This window comes from Nelumbo nucifera, chromosome 1 (assembly GCF_055504915.1).
Source record: "Nelumbo nucifera cultivar China Antique chromosome 1, China Antique-T2T, whole genome shotgun sequence".
Taxonomy (NCBI): Eukaryota; Viridiplantae; Streptophyta; class Magnoliopsida; order Proteales; family Nelumbonaceae; genus Nelumbo; species Nelumbo nucifera.
In genome coordinates this window covers 23759022-23778427 of record NC_142649.1, presented here as the reverse complement: position 1 = coordinate 23778427, position 19406 = coordinate 23759022, and the positions used below count along the sequence as shown (strand labels likewise).

Below are 19406 nucleotides of genomic sequence, written 5' to 3'. Positions count from 1 at the left end.
CTTACCAATCAACTTGGAATTTTCGAAAGCCCTACCCTATGAAATCTCAGCCTAAAACACCCTCATTTATTCTTCCATCTAAAAAGATTCCATTTCAATCAATCTCATTAGTTCGTACTCATCAAAACCCTTCTCAACCATCAGATCCATCTCAACACTCCATTTTTTGACCCAAAACCATCCATCATTGAACCAGGACCCATGTCTGAGCCCCTTGACCAACTTGACCCAATTTTCACAAAATTACAAAAACACCCCTAGATTTCCCTAAAGTTATAGAATTACCCCTGCCCATCATAAAAGCAAAACCAAAACTCTCTTTTAACCTAATCGATAGAAGTTTACAAAAAAGGGGATACTATTCACCTCCCCCTTCGTTCGAACCCAACCCAGGCGGCGTCAAGGAAGAGAAGCAATGGCGATTTCCCTCCTTTGACCACCAGATCTGTCATTCTCCCTTTCTTTCTCCTTCTCCCTTTCCTTTTTTTCTTCTTACTCTTTTTCTTTCTCACTTTTTCTCCTTCTCGTATTCCTCCCTTGTTTCTGGATCTTACTGCCACCGCTGCTGCAACTTCCAACAACGGTGCATCGCAACTACCTCTCTCTCTCTTCCTCTTTATATCTTCACTCTTTCTCTCTCTTTCTCAATCTCTTTGTCTTTTTTTGCATCGCCTCCTTATGCCGTATGAAGTCTCCTTCTTGCCACTACAACTCATTGCAATGGTAGTACAAATGATGGCCAAATCCTTTTGATTTGACCTTATCCCCTCTTCATTCTCATTTCTCTGGTTGAATAGTAGCAACCACTGCCACATTGTTCGAGACCTCATCATCAATCAAAGACTTACATCTGGGTACGGGCTTCGTTCCCATACTATTCTCATATTCAGAGATAGCCTTTGTTCGATTGCTAGCCGTCGGAAGTCTGAAATCACAGTAGACTGTAGCCTTTTGTAGATCGTTTCCATGCCATATTTTCATCAGGCATCAGATCTGAAGTGTAGCCCAGATCAGACTTTATCAAGTCTTCAGAATTGTGCAACATCCTCTGTCTAGGCCACATTGACTGCAGCACTCAACTTCTCCTCTTGTCTGTTTCGTCCCACCTCAAAGCAAATCAGAGGTATCCCCTGTTCCGTGATAGTCTTCAGGCCGACATCCAATTCCAACTCAGGTAAGCTCCATTAATCGTCTTTTCTTTTTTATTTTTCACTATTTCCTTCTTTTTCCTTTTTTTTTCTATTGTTTGCTCCCCTACCGAATCAACTTTCGGAGTAACCCGAAGTTACTGAAGTATATCACTGAACTACCAATGAACTGCGAATGTCTTTGCAAATGAGATTATTTTATTTGTTTGTTTTTATCCATTATATTTTTGCAACCGTATTCATTTTGTATAATTTCCTATTATGTTTTTTGGATTATTAAATTCAAATGAAAATATGTGTATGAACATTTTCCAGCAGCAGGAGAGGTTTTAACTTCCTCTCTCATCAAACCATTCCACTGAGTCCGAAGGTGGGGGTTCTGACAGAAAAGGGGTGAGGGAGCAATCTTTCACTCTTTTGCTCAGGCCCATGCATCCAAAAGGGGATTGGTCTGTGAGTATGGAAGAAAACATCCTTTCAAGTTGATGAAAGTTTGTTATTTTCTTTATTTTTGCTGTCTCTTTTTTATCATCTATTTGCAATCATGCTTATTTTGGAACCACCATGTGGGCCCCACTTATTGGACCCGGGAGAGGGGTGCCTAACCCCTTTCGTCTCCCATCCAAGTCTTACCCAGACTGGTTAATCAATGCCTCGGGCATTAGAGTCACTATCTAAACAAAAACCGTCTTTGAAAATTAATCCCAGAGGTCCAATCACCTCCTTTTCATCTATTTGATGGGTGGCGACTCCATTTCCAGCCCAAGTAGCAAAGTGAGCCATTTTCCGACGCTCACAGATTGGTGACTCCACTAGGGAGTTCTTGGACATAGGTGGGGCCCACATGGGCCCATTTGGCTTTATTGCCATTTTTGTATATATTGCATACTTTTGTGTTTTCCTTCTATTAGAATAATAACTGCTCTCTTGATGTTTATTTGATAGTTCATTATTGCTTTATGTGTGCTATTGTTTCTATCTGCTATTCACACTCTACTCACATCATCTTGCATTTAGATTTAGCATCCCATCAATCCATTAGGAGAGAGTCCAGTACACTTGGGCCATCAGGACTAGGAACCCGGTGAGGCCGGTGGAAAGCTCTCAGCTAGTCATCAACCTGAGAAGCCCACATGGGTGGAGGTTTGCAGATTGGTGACCTCAACCATGGATCTAGGTGTCACACTCCAACCTCATGCATCACATTCCACATAGTACACATGTGTCAGCTTAGTCAGTTAGGCTGTCAGTCACCTCAACATTGCTTGCATATATGCCCCTTGTGGGACCCACATCAAATAATAACACAAAATCAAAATAAAAAAGGGATAAAAAGGTCAAAAATAAATAAAAAAATCAAGAGTAAAAAATAAACAAAATAAAGAAAAAAAGTAAAACAAATTGAATACAAAAGGGGCAATAGGGTATAGTTAAGCACAAATATACACAAATGAAAATTAAAAATCTAAAATCCAAAAAAAAGTTAAAGAGAAAGAAAAAAAGAAAAAAGGAAGGAAAAGAGGAACAAAGAAAAAAAATAAAAAATAAAATAACCAAAATCTCCAAAAAAATGAGAAATCAAATAAAAAGTAAAAAAAAAAGTATAATAATAAATCCAAAAAAAATTTGAAGAGGGAAAAATAAAAGGGGAAGTTTTTAAAAGAGGAAAAAAAAGGAAAAAGGTAAAAAAAAAAGAAAGAATAAAACTAAAATTAAAAAGGAATCCAAAATTCAAAAAAAGGGGAAAATTTTAAATACAAAAAAAAACATAAAAGGGGGAAATTCAAAATAAAAAAGAGGAAAGTCATGATATAAAAAAAATAGAAAAAAAATCCAAAATAGAAAAGAAAATAAAAAAATCAAAAGCAAAGTACAAAATAGGGAAAATCCAAAGCCCAAAATAATAGTAATAACAAATAAAAATGGAAAATCAAAAGAAAAAGGGGAAAACATTCCACCAAGTCCGAATGTGGGGGTTTTGATAGAAAAGGGGTGAGGGAGCAATCTTTCACTCTTTTGCTCAGGCCCCTACATCCAAAAGGGGATTGGTCTGTGAGTATGGAAGAGAACATCCTTTCAAGCTAATGGAAGCTTGTTATTTTCTTTATTATTGTTGTCTCTTTTTTATCATCTATTTGCAATCATTCTTATTTTGAAATCACCATGTAGAGGTGTCCTAGGTCGGTGTGAAGTTCCTATAGGTCGATGGAGGTGTCCTAGGTCTGTGGTTGGAACGGTGATCCTATCTCTTGTGGTCCCGGTCCGTCCTCTCTGTCTTGTGATCATCGGTATCCCTCATCTTTTTGTCATGTCGCTCTTCCTCATCTTTCAGTTGTGTTTGTGCTTCCTCTGCATTGATATACTTCTGGGCGTGACTCATTAGCGTAGCTATGGTCTGAGGAGGGTTCTTCGAAATGGAGATGGTCGCAGACCATGTTGAATGGATGTGGTGGCTACTAATTGGTTCTAGTGCTGGACCTATAGTGCTTCGGTGTTGAACCGTGCTAGGTAATCTCTAAGGGACTCCCCTTTCCTCTGCCGCACTTGCATGAGGCTTGCCGAAGTCTTCCAATGTTTTTAGCTTGCTATGAATTGTGCCAAAAATTGACTCTCTAGCTATTCCCATGCTGCTATGGAACATGGTAGAAGGGACGAGTACCATGTTAGGGCCGAACCTTTAAGGGTCGCCATGTAAGTCTTGCACATAAGGCCTTCGGACGAACCATGTAGCATCATCTGGGCCTTGAAGGCTTCCATGTGTATTAGACAGTTTTGTATGCCCTTACCTTCAATCTATTTTGATGTACTTTTGATATTTAATGTAAATAAATAAAGTACATGTTTGATTCATGTTGTGTGGTATGTTTCTGTGTAAGACCCTAAAACTGGACACTTAATGAGCTTGTGTTGGTTTTAAATGTTCACAGCCGTTGGATAAGTCTGGGGAGATTTATCCTTCCAAGGCTGACACTGGTGTGCTGCCAACTATTGGGGTGGCTTGTCTCAGCCGCCAGGGTGAGACTCAAGATACACGTAGTGTAGGATTACTTGAACACTTGAACCGGACCAGATTTCTAGTATTGCCCTGTACCTTGGAGATTGATGGGCAAAACTGGAAAGTTACATGATGAGAGTAAAAAGAACCCTATTTTTATCCCCTAATTTTCATCTTTTTACATTACTTTAGCACTTAAATGGACTCATTACTCTTGTATTTCGATTCAGGGCAATAAAGAAGGCAATAGGAAAAAAACAGGGCAAATCGGGTGATTTTGCACAGTTTCGGTAACAGTCAGTAATCTAGGCATAACTCTCAATTCCGGTCTCCAAATTAGACAATTCAAGAAGCATTAGAAAGACGAAAGGAATACCCACAACTTTTATGTTTTGGGTTTTCGCAGATTCGGTCCGAATCGAGTACCGAACTGGGCCCGAAGTCGGAGCAAGTTCGTAGCCAGACCCATTTCACAACTGAAGCCCAACTCGCAGAAGAACCTGGAAGCAACCCAAGTTATCAGAGAAGCTCAACTCGGATGCAAGAGCCTAGAGTCCTAATTCGAATGTAACCTCCAAGGAGGGAGAAAGTCTTATTAGATCTAAATTTTGAATGTAATCCTATAAAGATAAGAAGGTTGGGAATTAGATAAGAGATAGGATAGGATTAGTTCAAAGAAGATCAGGACTCCCTGAAGATAAGATGATCTCATAGAAGGAGTTGGAAAACAGCCCTCTCCTTTGGCTATATAAAGAGGGGGCGGACCAGCTCTAGGATCACTCACTCCAAGATTCAAGAGATCACCAAGCAACTCAAGCTACCAAGAGAGCAGTTCGACCATAGAGAAGAAAAGGATGGTGGGTTCGAAGATCATGAGCAGCTAAACTTCTCTTTTCTGGTTCAAGGGGGGAGGTTCGATTGAGTCATTGTGAGGTTGTATATTTAATTTAAGTTCTTATTTTCTAATTCAAGTATTCATTGATTCTTGTGCAGATTTTCATTGAATGTTAATGTTAATTAGTTTGATAAACTGAATTAATGTTGATTTTCCTACTGCTATCCATGATTTCGGTGATCCATAATTGTCACGAATAGTGGTACAAGTAGAAATTAGGTTAATATTTTTTTGGGTCAAATGTTCGTGACAGCCTTTGACCAATGTATTGACATGGTTTAACCTAAAAGGAATCGATGGAACAAGATTCAATAATTGCAGCTATCTCAATTATTGTTGTTTTGGTTTAACTGTTTTCACAAATCTTAATGCTATCACTGGTTAATATGGATCGCTATCGTACCCAGTTGAGTAGTGATAAGTGTTGATCGAATGTTGGGTTTGATCAACTGAATTAGGAAAACACAAGGTTTATTATGGCTATCCTAATAAATCTAAGGTTAAATGCTTGAATTGCACGATTTCCAGGGATACCTATGATCGATGGCCAATTGGCTAAACCGAACCCCTAAACCAGAATTCGGTAAGACTGATTTCTCTTGTTTGTTTAAGTTTGTTATTTCTTCTTTTAATTTCAGTATTTAATTTTCCCACTCAGTAATATTATCCATTCGGCTAAGAGATTACTGTTAGCTCCCTGTGGGATTCGACCTAATACCACTTTTACTGCAAATATCTTATTGTGGAACTAGTACTAATTTTGAGGGCTTCGACAAACCCGTCAAAATTTTGGCGCCGTTGCCGGGGAGTAGCTTTAATTTCTTAGCTATGACGTTCATTTTGTTAACCTTCTTGTTTTATGACTCATGCTTCTCAACGAGGTGAACTCGAGTACAACCCCAAAATTGAGAGGACCACCTGTCGTTTAAGGAAGGAGGCAAAGCAAATGAAGGATCATTCACCTAAAAGGGTGAACTCAGATTGTGATCTACCCATCTTCAAAGAAGAAGGGGGCAAATTTCTAAAATTTTTCTCTCCCTTCAACTGGGAATTCTGAACCATAAACTGAACCAGATCTGAACCAAAAAGGAGTGGGAAGGATTATACCTGATACGGAGAAGTAATATCTCCCAACGAAGGTGTTCACACCCAAGGAAGGATCCAAAGACTGCTCCCACTGAAAATGGCGCAGTGCAGGTGGAGTAGAATCAGCAGTGTTCTTCTCCAAGAACTCTGTCATTCGCAAGAATCAGCAAGATGGTACGTGAGCACAACTTCCTTTCAATCCTTTCTCAAAGGACTGATGTCAAGATCCAATCTTGACTTCTCCCACAAGTGGAGATCGAACTGGCAAACAGGGTGGCAAGAACAGGGAGGCGGCAAGAGAGTATTTGCAGGGAGCAGAATTCTCTCTTCTTGATTTCAGCACTAAAGAAGACCTGATGATCTGTGTGTGTCTAAAGGCTGCCGCCCCCTTCTTCTTTTATAATCTTAAAGGGATCAGCTCCTAATCAGATCAGGAGTTGCTAATCCAAATCATATTTGGGTTAGAAGTCCCTTTAAGTGATAAGGGATAATCCTTATCTTATCTGGAGATCAGATCAGCCATCTCCTAATCTAATTAGGAGGCTTCCAGATCTAAATCTTATTTAGATCTTGGACTCTCTAAGTGGATAGGGTCTAAGCCCAATCCTATTAGTTGATCCACTTCAGAATTTGCCCCTTTATTAACTAAATAAACAGCCTAGTTCGAAATGGGCTTTAGGCCCATTAAGCTTATGTGCTCACTTAACCCTCTTAACTGCTGCCCAGTCGGGCTTCCTTGTATGGCGTGGGACCCAAGCATTGATCTACACATCAGCCACATGGGTTCGGCCCAGCTTTTGTTACAAGGCCTGGCCGAATACACTGTTAAAGACAGTGCACCCCCTGAAACCCATCAAATGGGCTCTACGGGCCCATCACTTACCCTAAGAGGTCCCTGGGGCAAGCCACCTTGTAACACCCAGGGACTGTGGGCAGATGCAAGATTAGCCCATCAGGTATTATCCTCAATGGTCTTACACTTAACCTCTCAGCCCATAATGATCATACACTGCCCGACAAGAGAGGACCTCTCCCTCGGCTGCAAGGAACAGTGTTGCACTCTCCACTCATATGGATCCCGGGAATTAAAACCTTTTGCAAACCTTTTAGAAACCATAATATATATACTTTTATATCTCATATAAAATAAATTTTGCAAAACAAATCTCAACGGTTGAAATCGGCTGTCGGCAGTCTTGGTTTCCATCAGTGAGAGTGCATCCCCAATCATTACCTTTGTCCGACAAAGGGGCTGATCCTTTCACTATGATCACCCACTCAGATGAATTCTCGGACTGTCCCAACATACCCAGGTTTTTACCCCCGCTAAGGATCTCACTGATTGGTACATCAAAGATAGCCCAATCCGACACCTAGTGTAGTATCATAATCGAGTCTAGGGGTCGGGTGTAACTTTCCAGTTTTGCCCATCAATCTCCAAGGTCCAGGGCAATACTGGAAATCTGGTCCAGTTCAAAGATTCAATTAATCCTACACTATATGTGCCTAGGGTCTCACCCTAGCAGCTGAGATAGGCCACCCCAACCGACTTGGAGGCACCATAGTGTCAGCCTTGTCAAGATAGGTCTCCCCAGACCGACCCACTGGCTGTGAACATTCTAAACTAACACGAGTCTCATTAAGTGTCAAGTTTAAGGGTATTACACAGAAACATACCAAGGGAACATGAATCAAATATGTATCTTTATTCATTTACAATAAACTCGTAAAGTACATCATTCTGATTGAAGCTAAGGACATACAAAACTGTCTAACAGGAATGGCTGATAGAGAGAGGACACTAAGGGAGTTGGCTGCACCGATTATGAACCAACAGCCCTTATGTTTAACATATCCCACTCTTGTGGTAGTTGTTGAATTGAAATTTGGTTTGATACAACTATTGCCTATATTTCATAGTTTTGCAGGTGAGGACCATTATAAGCATCTAAAGGAATTCCTTGTCGTCTCTTTGAGCATGAAACCCCAAGGTATGACTGAGGACCAAGTAAAACTCATAGCCTTTCCATTTACTTTACGAGATAAAGCAAAGGATTGGTTGTATATTCTTCCTCCTGGTTCAATATGCACATGGGATGAGATGAATAGGATATTTTTGGATAAATATTTTCCTGCATCCCAAGATGCAAACATAAGAAAAGAAATATGTGGAGTTCGGCAATTTGGTGGTGATACACTATATGAATATTGGGAAAGATTTAAACAACTTGTTGCTAGCTGTCCACTCCACCAAATACCCGAACAACTGTTAATCCAATACTTCTATGAAGGGCTCCAGCCCATGGATAGAAGTATGGTCGATGCAGCCAGTGGAGGAGCTTTAGTAAACAAGACGCCCGAAGCGGCCAGGGAATTAATTTCCAACATGGCCAAAAATTCACAGCAGTTTGGTGCAAGGACAGATGGTACCATTAGACGAGTTAATGAGGTAAGCCATGTTAATTTAGAAAATCAGATTTCAGATTTAACTGCTTTGGTTTGGTAACTCGTTGCAGGACAATTAAAAACAGCCAGGGTGTGTGGTATCTGTTCGATCCCTGGACATCCTACGGACATGTGTCCATCACTTCAGGATGGATCGATGCAGCAAGTAAGTATCGTAGGAGGAGTCCCAGGCCAGCGCCAACGAAAGTATGATCCCTACTCTAATTACTACAATCTGGGGTGGAGAGATCATCCAAATCTAAGCTACGGGAACCAAGGAGGATAGCAGAAATATCAGCCCCACTTTTTCAGTCGACAGCCCCAGTTTTCAACACTCATAACAGCGCAAGGCCAACCCCCGAATTCAGGTATGTCATTAGATGATATAGTCAAGGCTCTAACTACTAATACTCAGAAATTTCAGCAGGAAACAAGAGCCAACATTTAGAATTTGGGGAACCAAATCAGCCAACTTGCCACTTCCATTAGCAAGTTGGAGGCACAAAGCTCCAGGAAACTACCCTCACAAACCGATGTTAACCAAAAAGAGAGTGCAAGTGCGATGGTGCTGAGAAGTGGAAGAGAGTTGCAGCTCCAACCAAGCTCACCATCGAAGGCAGCCAAGGAAGAGGAAAGACAAGAAGTGCTAATGCTGTTGTACCACATTTTCCTAGCAGGTTAGAAAAGTCTAAGAAAGAGGAATATGAGCAAGAAGTGCTAGAAACCTTCAGGAAGGTGGAAATCAACATTCCTTTGTTAGATGCAATAAAACAAATCCCAAAATATGCAAAATTTTTGAAGGAATTATGCACTAACATGAGAACGCTGTGAATTGATGAAAAGGTAAGAGTTGGAGAGAACGTTTGGAAGCCCAATTGGGCAGCAGTTTGGAAGAATATTGAGCACTTAAAACATATTGGGCCTAAGGCCCATTTCGATCTGGGCTGATTTGATCAGTCACTTGAGGGGCGGATTTGAGATTAGGTTAAGCCCAAAAAGCTGATCTAATCTACAAATAAGATTAAGAAGAGTCCTAATCCAAATACAGATTTGGATAAGGGCAACTCCTGATATGATTAGGAGGGTTTCTTAATCATTAAGAAAGAGGAGGAAAACCATAAATTTGAATTACTTGAATTCGAACCCTAGGAGTTTTCAGTAGACAGCTCTGCAATTTGAGATAGGATCTCAGAGAACCCTAGAGAAGAAACTAGCAATTTGCCACCTTCTTCTCTAGCATTCTCCTCCAGCAGCCGCCGCCACCCTTTTTCTGCCAGTTCGAGAAGATCAAGAAACATGGTTGATTGTTCGTGTGGTGCTCACACTCTTCCATCGAGTTCTTCAGAAGAACCTGGTTCATGGGACGAACACTGCTGGTTCAGCTCCATCATCACTGTGTCATCTTTAGTGGGAGCTGATCTTGGGATCTTCTTTGGGCGTGAACACCAACTTTGGGAGATACTGCTTCTCTGGATCAGGTATAATCCCTCCCTTCTCTTTTGGTTCAAATCTGGTTTGGTTTGGTTCAAGTAGGATCCTTGAATTTTGATTCTAAAATCAGGGAATACGATTCCTAGTTGGAAGGAAGGTAGGAAATTTTTGAAATTCGCCCACCCATTCCGCAACAGTTTTGGCGTCCATACGATGGATCCTACCATTCCTTTCAATGTGATCATTGGGGTCTGTGCTACCATCGTACCTTTTGAATTGCGACGCTCACCATCCTCTAGGGGGATCTCGTCCAAGATTTCTTGGATGAAGGGCAGCTCCTTGGCAAGCTGACCTTTTGGCTGGGTGGGCCAAACTATGGGCGGCCCTATGCTCCTCTGGGCTTAGCTGTGCTCCAACTCGGTCAAACATTGCCGGAGTTCTCGGATTTCCACATCCCTATCGTCTGTTACTGCGGTGTGTGTGGCTCTTTCCTTCTCGAGCCATGCTAGGCGGTCCTTGTCTGAATTGGACTCGACAATAGAGACCGGTTGATGCAGCATCCGTTTACCAAGCCTTTCCTTGGCTGGGATCCGCGTAGACTGGTGGGTTTTGTTGCAGTTGTCACGCTCGCAGGACCGGGCAGTGGAAACCGACCTTCTTGTGGTGTCTTGCTTTTCTTGATAAGGTTGCGCCCTGTCCTTGTCTGACTGTCATGTTTTGGAGTCATCAGGGCAAGGATCAACCTTTATACGGGTCGAGGCAAGAGGAGGGACGGTCTGAGTGGGCGACACTGCAGATACCAGTGACTGCATCATTGCCAAGATCTTGTCGACCTTTTCTTGCATCGCCTGGAACTATGTAGGGTCAACTGTGGTTTGCTGCTGAGGTTGTAGGGTTTTGTGGCGCGGAGGGCTACGATGGAAGTGGATTTACGAGATGGGGATTGGCCTATTGAATGCTCAGAGTTGTTTCTCGGCATCTTGATTAGTTCTTGATTGCACGGTGTAGACACCCCATTTTTGCACCCTTAGTCTTTCTGCAACATTTTGAGCTTCAAGCATGTTGCATCTAACATCGTGCTCGACCTGGGGATATTTTTGGAATTTTACATAAGTTGGAGTCTCAAGATCACCCAAATCCAAATCCAATGACACCAAGATCACCCAAATTTAACAATGTTTACCCCTTCATCTTAACACCCGAAGCCAAAATCGGTTTCGATAGTTTAATCGGGATCATTTTTTATCCTGAACCTCATTTCACATCAAATCAGAAATCCAAAACCATAGGTGCGTAGAGCCGAGAAATCCAAAAACAATGACATCAAGATCACCCGATTCTGACACCGTTTACCCTTTCATCCCAAGACCCAAAGCTGAAATTGATTCCGATCGAAGTCACTTTGATCCTAAACCTAAATCTACATCAAATTAGAAATCTAAAACCATATGTACCTAGAGTTTGAAAATCCAAATCCGATGACACCAAAATCACCCGCTAGTATCATATGACTTCATAAATGATACAACGTTTATTAAAAGATGTCTACATACAAAGAGAGCGAGATGTGTATATATAGAGAATTTAATGCATGGCCTCTCCTACACCATGGTAGATAGTGGTCCATTTTTAGTCATCATTCAAAATCAATTCCTATGGCCAACATATTCTATGATGCTTCAATATTCAAAAAGAAATATATTGTTCATCTTTATTAATTGTTTTCCAAAAGAATAGTTACATGTCACCTCTATTCACTTCTGTTGTTTGTTTTTCTAAAGAATCGTTATATGTCACCTTGCCATTGTTGTTGAAAGGTACTGATAACCACCATTTTGTTGTACTTATGCTGTTTCCTAACCATTCTTTCTCTCTCTCTATATCAATGGGTTGAAAGTATACGGTTTGGATGAGTTACTTGTCACTATGGTACACCGAAACAATGTAGCAGAATTTCCGATGGGTATTGTTATCGAGACAGAAAGACCGAACGATGCAGAGAGTTGGGACAATGTCAGGGATGTTTATTGATTTCGGAATACTGACAAATACATAAAGGAGAATGACGGTTCAGCCCAGGAACAGAATTTGTAGGTTTAAAGTACTTTTGGGATAGGTGTTAGTTTGGAATTGATGACAATTCATCTACAGGTATGAGTGCACAGAATGTAGTTTTTTGACATTTTGAATGTCTATAACTCTACAGTGAAAATCAGAAATCTGCATTGGACCTATCCATACTTTTCTGAATATATAATTAGTGTCTCAGAGCCATTCTCGGCCATTCATCATAGACCGAGGTCCATACAACAGTTGCCTCTTCCAAACAGAGACATAATGAACTTATAGAATCCGGTAAAAGTTGCCCATGCAGCCATGGGGAAAGGATGTTACAGTGAAGAACATGGCAAAAATTACACCTTCGTTGATTCAGTATATGGAGATGAAGTCATCAAAGTAATAAGTGAAAGAGTATAGAACCTGTTGGAAGATGTAATTAATGATTGTTTGAGAAAAGCAGACTATGTACCGAGGAATGCATTTCAGAATATGGAGTGCACTTTATGAAACTTTAGTAAGATACCGCATCTCTCGCGGTCTGCAACATACCACATCTTTCAAAACGCTTCGTAAATTTGGGGTTCTGGATTTTTGCAAATTCAATTAGCAAGTCTCAGCTTTTGCTGCCATCCTTTTGCATTGGACTTTGGATAGAAATTCCTAAAACTTCCCCTGTACTTTTCAACAATTATGGTTTAGTATCATACACTAATAGCACCGTTTTGATACCATGGCATCGATACTGTTTAAATAACTGAGTGTTAAAATTCTAATAGAATCAGTTGGGTTTTATTTTGAAATTTTGAAGAATAATAGAGGGTAAATTTGACATTTTATTTCTTTCCGTTAACACTTACCGGTGATGTCAATTGTTAGAAACATTAAAAGTACTTTAAGATAAAATGTAAATAGTAAGGGTAAAGTTAGTCAATTAGCTAAACTATAAGGGTAGTTTAAGAAATTAGCCTTTTTGAAAACACCGGGGAATATTAGAAAGGTAATTTTAAGAGTTGCATCGATATATAGTATTATAGTTTGAATGTACACTAGATAATGGCCCCTATATTAGGTATGGAACCATTGTTTTGATACTTTTTGTTCATGTATTTTGATAAATTTTGTTTGACACTTGATGTAGGGTGATTTTGCCCGACCTGATAATAGAGGGACATGTGGACATGACCTAACTGACAGAACGACAGCTCATCCCGATGTACCCAAGTCTAAGACGGACCCAGTTCCGATAGTCGAACCAATTTGGGACAAGCCAACCTCGGGACAAGTTCACTTTGGGGCACGATAATGTCAAGATCACTTCGGTTACCAGGCTCCTCGGAATTTGTAATAGATCAGACCCAGGGGTTATTAGTTTGGGTACTATTGACCGACCTCCACTTGATAACCCCGAAGATTTCGTCACCGGATTCCATATTTCACGGGACCACGCCTCGTAACAGCTGGCCTTATCTTCTCCGACCGATTCGGACAGAAGTGATATGCCTTACCGGCTGGCACCGTTATCTCTTATTAATTCGGTAACGGGCCTCATCACGGCAAGAATCCTGTAACCACTCCGAAAAACCCGCGAGGACTCCAGTATATAAAGACCCCAACCCTTTGGGGGCAGAGGTACGTGCACAATCACTGCTTACTAGCTCTCTTGCTTTCTAAATTGTATTCAGCTCGCACACTACTGACTTAAGCATCGGAGCGACCTCGCCAGTAAGCACCCCTGGGTTCTCTGATTCTTCCTGTACAGATCCGCCAAGTCCGTCGTCTACTGGGCGCCACCTCATATCCAGCTAGGAGCAGCCAGGTTGTGACGCATCAATTGGCACCGCCTGTGGGAACGGTTCGAAAGGCCTTCTTCCACCAAACACTCCAGATCCTGTTTCAATGGCATTTTCCAGTAACGTCGGACATAGTGCTGATATGAACGTCTCCGGGGGGCAACTCCAGGTCCCAACCGTTTGCATTGGACAGTTCACTTTACCTCTCTCTGTGGACGGGGTCCCTACGCTGAATGTTCCTCAAGTTACTATACCGGTGAATGCCCCACTCCCTCTTATGGTGGGTGCAACTTTCGCCGAGCCCTTTCTTATGCCCCCGGTGGTCGGACAAACTCAACTTGACGAACTGGTACACTGCATGCGGGCTATGCAAGCCCAAATGGAACAGGTCTAGTAGTTTCAACTGTATCAACATCAAGTCCTGCACCACGTTTATCAGCAGCAGTACCAGCAACAGTTCCCCCTGCTACCACAGAATCAGCAACCGGTTCCACCTCGACATACGGAACCACAGCAAACCAAGCCTCGCCGTCAGAGCGAGTGCCCTCCTCACCGAGGAGAGACCTCCCAAGTCTAGAACCCTCTCAGGAGCCAGGTCTCATCCCGCGGCAGGGGAGAAACACAAGTTACTCCTCCTGCCTCCCAACAGGTGAATAGGTCAGAAGACACCCAGTGCATCAAATCCGCTTCACCTCGGCCTTCATAGTTCGGAGTCCCGCTCGTGGAAAACTAGTTCGGGGTTGTGGCAGCATACTCTAAACAGGGCCTCTTAGTCTGTAGCGACCGTCGCCAGCAGTCTGAGCAGCTCCCTACAAAAACAGTGCCTGACCACACTGAATCTAGCAGCACTAATGTGGAGCTAGTGAAGAAGCAGCAGAAACGGCGTCGCAAGGCTCGCCGGGCTGCCATCCAAAGTCAACCCGACCAGTCCAAAGGAAGGGAAGAGGTGAGCTCAAAAACAGTGAAGACTACCCCACTCCTCTCTGTGTTGTCTCTTCTTTCCCCCGAGCTCCTAGCAGTTCCAATGCCCAAAGACTTTAGAGTACCTCCCTTAGACAAATATGATGGGTCGTTCGATCCGAATGACCACATGGACTCGTTTTAGTCACACATGCACCTAGCCAGTGCAGATGAACCCTGTATGTGCGTGGTTTTCTCCACCACCTTTAAAGGAGTAGCTCGTACGTGGTACAGGAACCTTGCGCCTGGGACAATTAAGAGTTGGGCGCAGTTCGTGCAGGTTTTTACCTCGCACTTCATTACAAGCAAGAGGTGCCCGAGGTCCCAGGAAAGCCTGCTCGGAATAGTCCAGAGGGAGGGAGAATCCATCCGGAGCTACATCAAGAGATTCAATGATGCATGCTTGCAGATTGCCGATCTAGATCCTGCTATGAGACTCACAACTGTCAAAAGAGGTATCACCCACAAGGAGTTCAAGTGGCACGTGGTCGCCAACAAACCCAAAGACGTTATTGAGTTCCACAAGCTCACTAACTAGTTCATCGGAATAGAGGAGGAGATGAAACAAAAGAGCGAGAATCCATCAGAGAAGAGGAAATGAGAAGGTGAGACCTCAACTAATGGGGATAACAAGCGGAAAAAAGATGAACCAGCTCGAAGAGGAGGAAAACCGGATCAGCCTTTCTGAGCTCCTCCAGTGGAAAGAACAAATTACACACCCTTGAATGCGAAGCGAGCAGAAATCCTCATGACGATCACGGATGCTTCTTACGTGAAGTGGCCACCTCGGATGAGAGGCGACCCAAACACAAGAAACAGAAATGTATACTGCCACTTTCACAGAGATCACGGTCATAGCACCGAAAATTGTAATAACCTCCGCGACAAGATAGAAGAACTCATCCGTCACGAATATCTGAAAAACTTTGTACTAAATGATAATAAAAGTCAAACAGGTTGGTAGGGGGAGCAAGGTAGAGATGCTCCCGAATCCAGCAATAGGCAAAACAAGCATCCGCAGAGACAGCTGCCCGAAGATTGTCAGATCGATTGTCGCGACTGCACTTCAGCCACGGTGAAGACATCAGCTCATGAAATTGAAAGAGAAGAGAAGAATCCTCCGAAGCGGCCGAGGTTAGAAGAACCCATTTTCTTCACTGAAGATGACACACGCGGAGTCCAGTACCCCCATGATTACATGCTTGTCATAAAGATGAGAATTAATGATTTTGAGGTGAAGCGCATCCTGGTCGACTTCGGCAGCTCGGCGGACATACTCTTCAAGGATGCATTCGACAAGCTACAGCTCCAAGAGAGCGACATCAAGCCCGCAAACACTCCCTTGGTAGGTTTTAGCAGAGAGGAAGTCAGGCCCCTGGGAAGAGTCACAGTACCTGTGGAGGTCGGTACCTGGCCTAGCATAGTGAGATTTGACTACACTTTCTTAGTGGTCGCAACTCCCTCCCCATACAATGCCATAATAGGACGGCCTATCACCCACGCTCTACACGCAGTGGTGTCCACCTATTATCTAGCCATGAAGTTCCACATGGACTTCAGAGTAGGGGTAGCGCGAGGCGACCAGCTCGAGTCTCGCAAATGCTACGTCGCCGCCCTCAAAGGGAAAGCCAAGGCAGCGGACGACCTCGAGTTGGAGCGACCTACGGAGTACCATGAGGAGCGAGCTTCGCCAATAGAAGAGGCGGTCTCTATACCCATTTCAGCATAAGATCCAGCTAGGACTCTCCAAATCGGTGCTTCGATTGAGGAGCCTCTACGTTCTCAGTTGGTAAGCTTCTTACTTCGAAACATAGATGTTTTTGCATGGTCCGCGGTAGAGATGCCCGGCATAGACTCCAGAATAATCACTCACAAACTGAACACTGATCCTGTAGTTAGGCCCGTTAGACAGAAGAAATGCAACCTAGCCCCAGAGCATTGGAGAATAGTTGATGAGGAGGTTGGGAAGCTCCTCGCAGCCGATTTCATTAGGGAGGTCCATTACCCGAGCTAGGTGGCCAACTGGTGGGTGTTGAATCCAACCAAAGATAAATAGTCTTGCTCCAATTAAATAATTTGTAGATAGTGATGAGCAAGGTCATCTCCACAGGGATTGGGTGGATTTATTTCCAAGTAATCGAAGTAGGGGGGTTGTGTAGATAAGGAAAATAAGATGAAATAAGGAAAATAATAGGAAATAACAGAAAGCAAGAGATCAAATCGATGGTAGATAGATTCATATGTTTACGAATAAATTGGTTATAGCCATTAACAAGCTCTAACAGTCAGCCTCTACTCGTATTATTTGACAACCAAAACAAGCTCTTTGATTGCTTCTCTTATTAATAGACAGTCCTAAACAAGCTCTTAGGATTTAATATATTAATAGCATTAAGAGGGGAGAGACCCAATTCTGGTCAGCAATCCCACAAGCTCAGACCGTTTAAACCAGATCATACATTTTCCTAACATAGATCAAAAACTTGTTTGCAATCAATTTCTGTTAGTTGCCACCATGATTGAACCTACCAATCATATACAAAACAGGAGGTTCAATCGGCCATAGATTATTTTCATTGAATGAGCAAGGGGCCCTTCTTGCTTAATCAATAAAAATAATCCTCACAATTAATTGCAGAAAACATATGAATACCCATAAACAATGAACTGACATAAGAATCAATTAGATCTTACAATGTTTAAAGAATTAAAGCTTCCCTAACCCTTCAACCAGAAATAAAAACTTACAGACACTCCATGATGAAATTGCAGCTTCTAGATGAGAGGGGGGCGAACTCTACTTCTACCTCCTTGGTTGTTGATGTCTCTCTCTAAAGGCTGAAGCTCTTCTTGGAGGATTTGATGATCATGGCCCGGGTGCTAGTCCGCCCCCCTTTTTATAGCTTTAGGAGGGAGCTGTCTCCTGCTCCTCTAAGGAGTTCTTTCTCCTTTGGGAGATCAGTTCTCTAATAGGTAATGCTTAGATTAGATCTAATCTATCCTTATCTCTTATCTAGTAATCCTACTCTCTTTTATCTTTCTAGAAATACAATAGAAAATTGAATCCAATAGGACTCTTTGATGTTTCTTAGTCTTGCATTCGTATTGGGCTTCCTTAACGAATTGGGTTGCTGCAAGGCTTCTCTGCGAATTAGGCTTCAGCTGCGAACTGGGCTTCTCTACAAATTTGCTTAGAATTCAGGCCTGATTTTGACATCGATGCATTCCGAATCGATCAAAACTCAAAACATGAAATTTGTATAGTTTTTCCTTATCTTTCCAATGCATCTTGAATCTTCTCAATCGGAGTCCGGATGGAAGAGTTATGCCCAGATCATATCGCAGTGCCGAAATTGTGTAAAATTACCCGATTAGCCTTGTTTTTCTCCTAACGCCTTCTTTCGTGCCCTAAATCAAAATACAAGAATAGTGAGTCCAATCAGGCACTAAATAAGTTTAAAAGTCTGAATATTGAGGGATAAAAATATGATAATTTTTATTCTCATCACCAACCCCATTCTGGTAAAAAAGGCCAACGATAAATGGCGCATGTGCATCGATTATACCGACCGAAATCGAGCTTGCCCGAAGGACTGTTTCCCACTTCCAAAAATCGACCGTTTGGTGGATGCGACCTCAGGGCACGAGTTGCTGAGCTTCCTGGATGCTTATTCGGGCTACAACCAGATCAGGATGGACCACGCCGATGAGGAAAAGACGACTTTCATAACCGAGCTAGGCCTGTACTACTACAAGGTCATGCCCTTTGGATTGAAAAATGCCGGGGCAACATTACAAAGACTTGTAAACCGACTGTTTGAAACATTAATCGGTAAAAAAGTAGAATGTTATGTAGACGACATGGTCGTCAAATCTCAATTTTCAAATGATTTAATAAAATATTTGCATTCTGTTTTCGACATTTTGTGCAAGTTTAATATGAAATTAAACCCTAACAAGTGTGTCTTCGGTGTCACCTTGGTAAATTCCTAGGTTACATTGTTGATCAACGTGGTATTGAGGCCAACCCTGACAAAATCAAGGCCATCTTAGATATGAGACCACCCCGTAAATTGAAGGAGGTTCAAAGGTTGAACGGTCGTATAGCCGCTCTGAGCCGCTTCATGTCTAAATCGGTAGATCGCTACCTGCCTTTCTTCAAGGCTATTAAAAAGAGCAAAGACTTTGACTGGACTGAAGAGTGTCAGCTCGCCTTCAACGAGCTCAAAAGGTATCTGACCAGTATCCCAGTTAACTCGACTCGAGGAGGGAGATATTTTGAAGCTGTACCTCTCCGCGAGTGACGAGGTAGTCAGATCGATACTGATAAAAAAAGTAGATCGGGTTCAACGACCCATCTACTATGTCAGCAAAGTTTTGCAGGACATAGAGACGAGATACCTATAGATCGAAAAGCTAGTGTACGCGCTGGTCACTGCAGCACGGAAGCTTCGGCCGTACTCCCAAGCCCATACTGTCATCGTCCTCACCAACAGACCCCTAAGGCAAGTCTTACTCAAGCCCGAGGTCTCTGGTAGATTGACGAAGTGGGCCATTGAACTCAGCGAGTATGACATCCAGTACGAGCCTCGAAC

The 19406-nt window shown here is 42.5% G+C and overlaps 1 protein-coding gene across 1 annotated transcript in view; it reads left to right on the top strand.

The window, feature by feature from the left end:
• The first annotated feature begins 345 nt into the window (after positions 1-345).
• Positions 346-19406, top strand: part of LOC148803001 (caffeic acid 3-O-methyltransferase-like) — a 37672-nt gene continuing 18611 nt past the window's right edge. Inside the window, exon 1 of the mRNA XM_088896600.1 lies at positions 346-1174. The gene's annotated coding sequence lies outside the window, so the exon portion shown is untranslated. The remainder of the gene's footprint in view (positions 1175-19406) is intronic.